The 7,174-nt window shown below is 41.4% G+C and overlaps 1 protein-coding gene across 2 annotated transcripts in view; it reads left to right on the top strand.

Annotated features, from left to right (window-relative positions):
• rims3 (regulating synaptic membrane exocytosis 3) overlaps positions 1-7,174 on the top strand; it is a 55,470-nt gene continuing 48,296 nt past the window's right edge. The window contains exon 1 of one of the 2 annotated variants that reach the window (XM_080862617.1): positions 1-188. The gene's annotated coding sequence lies outside the window, so the exon portion shown is untranslated. Of the gene's footprint in view, positions 196-7,174 lie in introns of both variants that reach the window. The other variant, XM_080862616.1, reaches the window with a different exon arrangement.

The following is a 7,174-nucleotide window of genomic DNA, read 5'->3' as shown; positions in this document are numbered from 1 at the left end:
TTCTCGCCGCGCCTTGCATGCCGTGTGACCAGCATCACAGAGCCGACAAGCCGTCCTGCGAACCGCCGTCCTCACACCAGCACAGCGAAAATAAAACCCAAACGATGACATACTTACAAAAACGACAGAAGCAAACATTAATTTGACAACTTCCGACTCCCCGCACCTTGCCTTCGCCGCTCCTTGCTGTAAGTGGTAAGTGCACTGATTCCTTCTTAATTGCGCGGCTCGCGGTGCTCAGTGTCCGTGCAGGACAATGATCGCACCAATGGACTGATGATCGGAATAATACAACTGATATCTGAGCAGATGAGAGGAGCATGGCGCAGATATCTTAAGCTGTGTTTAATCTTGCAGTGTACAGGCTATAGGCATTTTGGAGGTAGTGGACTGGATTAGATTATTTGCAGCACATCAGCTGGAAATACTTGGTTTCCTCTGTTATGCTCTCATCTTTGTTAGTAAGCAATTGCCACGATACAGCTTACAGGTTCATGTCTTTTCTTACTTTAATCTCGTTAAGTGTTTAAAGAGATTAATACGGTCATAAGAGACAGTATATATGATGCACAGTGATGCTGTGGTGGATATAGCATTGTGGCCTAAATACTCATAGACACAATTTTCTTGCTTTCACTTTTACTAATAAAGTATTCTGATTCTGATGATTCTTAGTCTACACTGATGTTTGCTTAAGAGATGTGGAACCAGTTGTCTCTGCTGATTTAGACATGTAGGGAGAAAGTTCAGGCATGTCATAGGTCAGCTGTGCCCTTCTGGTGATCTGTGGATGGCTGCATGAGGTCAAAGGCATAAAGGTGCCTCGCTATAATTCAGTTTATGCACTGCTGCCCCTTTCTTATGGTGTTTGTTTATGCTGCACGTGACAGTGAATGGAGAGGAAGGAGGGAGTGTGAGTGAAACTGAGCATATTTTAAGATGCCTGCCCCTTGCCTGTGCCAAGTGCACGCTGAGGTGTGAGGTTGTATCAGATGGCTGCATGAACGTGTATGCACACAAATGAAGGGAGATGCAAACACCAGAATGGAAGCGCAGACTGTGCTCCCCACCTGTGGAAGGAAACTGAAACATGTGACTCAGGATCTTCTTTTGAATAAAAAGAGACAGCGCATATTAATGAACATATATCAATGTAAATATGCCAGAGTTAGCCAACAGGCTAAATTTACATCTGTAGCACCTGGCAGGTCAGACAAAAACAATAAATACGGAATTTAGCAAACCCTCAGACAGTGTACAACAATCTAGTCCAGACAACAAATACATGAAATTACAGCACAAAATGTTATATTACAATGAAACCCAAAATATGTAACATTAAAAATAACACATATTAATATAAAACTAGTGATTGCAAATCTGATTCCTGTTTAGCCATCGTTTGAGATTAGTTTTAAATGTGTTGAAGGAAGTCCATTCTCTTAATACAGCTGGAATACCATTCCACATCTCAGTATCTTTGCCAGAGGTAGTGAGATACCAAAGGTACTGTACAATCCCTTCTAGTAGAGGATCTGATTACTCTTCCACTGATATTGGATTTAAACATGGTGAACTCACTCAGTGAGGGTGGAGCAAGTCCATGTAGGATCTTATAAAAAGAACAAGCAAAAGTAAATATTTAAACATTTTTAAAACTGAAGATATTATATTTCTGAAGCATGAGACAGTGATGGAAAGAAAAAGGTTTTGTCTCTAACACTTCTAAGGCCTTTTAAAATAAAGAGTCTTTGGTTTCAAAGTAGCTGTACTTTGACTTTCTCTCAATCGTGTGAAGGGAATAGTATGAAGGCAGTTTGATATTTGTGACACTTGTAATTGTTAGTATTAAGCATGAGTAAGCGAGAGCGAGTAAGTGCATTAACTGGCACTAAAGGACTGTATCTTCTCGGCCTGTTTCAAGGAGAAAGAGAATAATTATCCTCATGCTTAACTCTTAAAATGCTACCGTGACTCAGACTCGATCCTTTGAATAATCCAATGAAACGCAACTGAGTAAATAAAATCTTAAAAAGACTGAAACTTGTGCTGTGGAAAGCTGTGGCCCTGTACTTCCATTTAATTTGAACTCACACATTCACAGAAGCCAGTTTTCATAAATTTGCTATTCTGTACCGATTTAAGAGAGACCAAGGATCACTCATCCCATTTTATATCCTCAAAAGCTGCCATTTAGCTCACATGTCTGCTTATGAAGTATTCATGTGCTCGTGTCACAGTTTTACTCCAGATTTGGTTGGGTGTGGCTTTCCAAGCAGCTTTTGAGCTGCAAGTCTGGGATGGAACAAAAGCCTCTTATTGTAAAATATTTACTTGGATGAAATATATAGCTGTGCTCAGAAGTTTACATACAGTGATTTCCATGAACTCATCTCACTCGCAAATAAAGGAGGATCCAAACGCAGGCAGTTGTAAAGGTGTGAGGGTGGTTTATTAAACACAAAATAAAAATGGGCAAACGGCAAAAGGAACAGAAGGCTATCTAAACTGAGAACAACTAAACTAGTGAACACAAACCAGGACATGAACATGAAGGAGGATGAGCAGCGGAGGATGAGCAGCGGAGAATGACGACGGACAGCAGGGAAAACACACGAGTGAGACATGGTGGATACACAGACAGACCAGCAACTACAATGACAGGAGACGCGACTTAAATACTCACAGAGAAACACAGGGAGATTACACACAGGTGGTGGACACAGCTGGGAGTAATTAACGAGACGAGACAAAACTGAACACACTCACATGAGACGCCGACCTTCACAATAAAACAGGAAACAAGAAAACACTACACAAGGACGCAGACACGACACTGAGAGATAGACAGAAAATGACACATGGAACTTGAACTATACTATACAGACACAACCGAAGGACAATTCCTAAAACATGAATAAACAGACACATAGAATTCCAATAATAATAATAATAATGATCAACAAAGCACAAGAGTAACAAAACGATCATTCAAAAATAAATCAAAACATAATAAACTCAAAATGCTGGGTCGTACCGACCCAGAACCGTGACATGGACCTGGATTTCAAGCATAGTCTGTAGGATTGAGGTTAAGACTTTAGGAAGACCATTCCAGAAGTTTAATCCAGTCACAAACCAGTTTTGATGTGTGTTTCGGTTCATTGTCCTGCTGGAACGCACAGTTTTTTCCAAGTTTCGTCTAGTCGTTGATTACTATTCATTATTCCATCCACTTTGTGCAGTGTATGAATATCAACAAAACAGCCCCAGAGCATGATGCTACCGCTACCATGCTTGACAGTTAGTACAGCCTCATCTTTATTCCTCCTAACATATCTCTTGTCATTGTGGCCAGAAACATCAATCTTTCTCTTTTCTGACCATAAAATGATGAGTACCCTCTCAGTCAGCGTTGTTAACCTTGCTTCGCTGTGGACAGTGATGCTGGCGTTCCAACAGTTTTCGGTTCATGGCAGGCTCTAGTCTTGGTGGTTTCTGGGTTGTTCCTTAACATCCCAACAAATTTCCTCTCATCTGAGGGTGACAGTTTGAGTCTTTTGCCAGACCTGGGCAAAGTGGAGACGCGTCCGAATAACTTTGACACACCATTATTCAAACTGATGACCTTGGAGTAGTTCTTGTAGAACATCCAGCACAATTTAATGAAAGATTTTGAGTAAGTTTATGTATATGTTTGAGCCTGTATGCAAACTTCTGTTTGAATACGTCCGTTTGTATACTGTATGGATTTGAGAAAATCCAAAATAAGCCACTAAGTCAGTAAACATGTCTGCTGTACAATAATTTCACTGTGGACAAAGAAAAGTTGAAAGAAATGAATAAAAGTCTCAAATTACCATCATATTATGTAAAGTTGTGAACACAATTGTATGATTGTGCATAGTCTTGAGTCTTAGTGGTGGGGAGAGTAGCATCACATATTATCAGATGAGCTGCTCCAAAGGCCAGCCTGACTTTTGTGCACTATATCATCTTCCATCAAAGAGCCTCAGCTCACACACACACACACACACACACACACACACACACACACACACACACACACACACACACACACACACACACACACACACACACACTACTAAAAACCAATAGCTGGAAAGGGCAAAGGCAAAGTGCAGTGCAACACACACACACTCATAAATGCACTGACACATCTGATCACACTTCAGATCTGTAGCTGCCCGCTGCTGGTTCTGGTGCTCTTTGAAATGAAAATCAAATGAAAACAACCAAGAGGCAGAGCTAGACACTTATCATAGCAATGAACAGGCTCCGGTGTGCGTGTCTGGGTGCTTATTTATATGTGTGTTATTGTTGCACCGTATGTCGCTGTGTGCACTCGTGGACAGCCATCTGTGGGGCACAATTCACTAGCCAACTGGTATGTGTCATCAATGGCGGTGGTTGTGATTGGCTGACGATTATTGTTTGGCTTGACTCGCGCCTCACCTCCCACTCCAAACTGGACTTACCACTGAGACACTAAGGTGTTATATAAGATTATTTTGCATACTTGGACTGAACCTTGCCCAGAAGAGGTCAGCCCATATGGATGTGATGGGGGTTTTTGACCTATATTTTTGAAGTTTACATTTTTCATGACACAGTGAGGGAATTGTCCAGGTTGAAAGACCAGTGTTCTGGCCTGTGTGCAGTGATGTTATGGGCAGTTGTGTGTCAGTTAGAGGAGCGAAGATGGCAGTGTCGGTAACAGTACTGTTGCAAATGAGTATTTAATCCAACACTAACTTTTACTATCCATTAGTGTCTGTGTATTCATTTTTTGGCCCAATTATCCATCCATCCAGCTACCTGCTATCTGCTATTTATCAAGCACTGGGTTGTGCAGCTGCAGCCCAGATCTCTGTCTCCTCAGCCACACTCCTTCAGGTTAGCCAATGGAGTATTCCTAGGCCAGTTGAGAGATACAGTATAATCTCTCCAGCAATCTCTCCACATAATCTCCTGAGTCTAACCCAGGGCCTTCTTTTGGTGGTATATACTTAAAACACCGCACTCTAGAAGTGCTTAGGAGCATCCTAGTCAGGTGCCCAAACCACCTCAACTAGCTTCTTTCAGTGTGTAGAAGAATTGGCTCTACTGTGAGCAGCAATATCCCACTTGCACTATTAACACTGTGTGGGCAGAGCATTGCTTCCGCCTCCCGAGTTGTGTGATGATTTGACAGAATCGCTTCAAGGCCAACTGACAGTCTGGCTCTATGGCCAAACTTCTCCCATACCTGACTTTTTGCTTTAGCTACTACCAGAGCTGCACTTTGATTGGCCTGCTGGTATCTGGCAGCTGTCTTTGGAGTCCTGTAGGGTAACCAACCTTGATAGGACCCTTTATTCCGTTTAATGGCTCTCATCACCTCTGATGGCCAGCTCTGTGTAGCTTCCTGAGCCATTGAACGTGGTCCATTCAGATTCAGTGTCCCCAGCCTCCCTCGGAATGCTGTCAAAGCTGAATGTGGGAACTGAAGGTCTTCTTATTAGAGTTCGGCCTCTCTTCAGGACGCTAGCTCCAGAGCCCAAGCCATGAATTGAGGTGAGCTTGACTGTATCCAGCCAGTATCTCTCAACCTCACACTGACTCAGGTTCTTTCCCCACCAAAGTGGTGATGTTCTGTGTCACGAGCTAGTTTCAGCACTGCTGCTTGACACACATTTAGAAGAAAAAGAAGAGGAACCCGAACTGTGATAAACCTTAGAAGAAACCTAGGATTGTCATTTTATAATAATAAAACATAATAATTGATTGCATGTTATGTTGTAAAAACACAGTATGGATTCAGCTGCAGATAAAAATAAATCCCTGAAATATAATAATAGTCATTATTATTATTATTAAGAAATCATTTATATCAGCAAAACAAGAATAACATTTAGGTCTAGCTAAAAAAAAAAAGAAGGGGTGCAACGATACACAAAATTCACGGTTCGGTTCGATACTTTGGTGTCACGGTTTGATATTTTTTCATTACAAAAAAATGTTCATGCCTTTTTAATTTGTCATCTATTAAAATTATAAATATATATTTTAACTCAAAAGTACAGTTTTTAAATTTAATGTTGCTAAAACAACAAAATAATAAAAAAAAATTAAAGGAAGCTCTTTGGTCTTGGCCATGGCGGAGTTTGGAGTCTGACTGTTTGAGGCTGTGGACAGGTGTCTTTTATACAGATGATGAGTTCAAACAGGTGCCATTCATACAGGTAACGAGTGGGGGACAGAAAAGCTTCTTACAGAAGACGTTACAGGTCTGTGAGAGCCAGAGATTTTCCTTGTTTGAGGTGACCAAATACTTATTTTCCACCCTGATTTACGAATAAATTCTTTACAAATCCTACCATGTGAATTCATGGATTTTTTTTTCACATTCTGTCTCTCACAGTTGAAGTGTACCTCTGGTGCAAACCTCTGTCATCATTTTAGGTGGGGGAACTTGCACAATCGGTGGCTGACTAAATACTTTTTTGCCCCACTGTATATTTATATTTATATATATATATATATATATATATATATATATATATATATAAGATAAACATGTAACTCTTATCCTGTCTTCCTGGAGGATCTGTATGCATTCCATTGCACACATCCCTTTAAAATGTTTAGCTGTAAATAAGACAGAAAGCTGTGCTTTGGTTAAACCTAGCTATCTCTCTACAGACCTACTGCAGCCCTCGAAAACCTCACAACACAAGCCCTTGCATTCTAAGTTGGAACTTGGTGATTTGACATGTTGAGCTGGGTGAGATCCTATGTGATACTCCGCCCCAGGCAGACTACCAGTGTCCCAGGTGGGATGAGACAGAGGGGCGTGGGGGCTGAGGGATAGTGAGAAAGATGTCACTGGCCACATTAGTCACCAGCAAAAGCAGGCCATGAGTCAGGAAAGCTCGCTGTCTCATCCATCACGTCCCTCTTAACCCACTTTCCTTTCAGCCCAGCCGTTCCGACTTTTATTTTTCTATTTTCTGCTGGCTCTCCATCCCCCTGCTGACTGAGTAACTCTGCATCCTTCTTTTGATGGTGATGAAAAGAGAAAGAGAGTGCAACGAGAATAGTCCAGTGCTGGACAGATTGCAGGTTACAGTGAGAGATGAAAGTGGAAAGTGATTTAGGGTCAACCTTTGTA

Source organism: Rhamphochromis sp. 'chilingali', assembly GCF_963969265.1.
Source record: "Rhamphochromis sp. 'chilingali' genome assembly, chromosome: 17".
NCBI classification, from domain to species: Eukaryota; Metazoa; Chordata; class Actinopteri; order Cichliformes; family Cichlidae; genus Rhamphochromis; species Rhamphochromis sp. 'chilingali'.
Note: the sequence above shows the minus strand (reverse complement) of the source record. Positions and strands in the feature narration are given on the sequence as shown.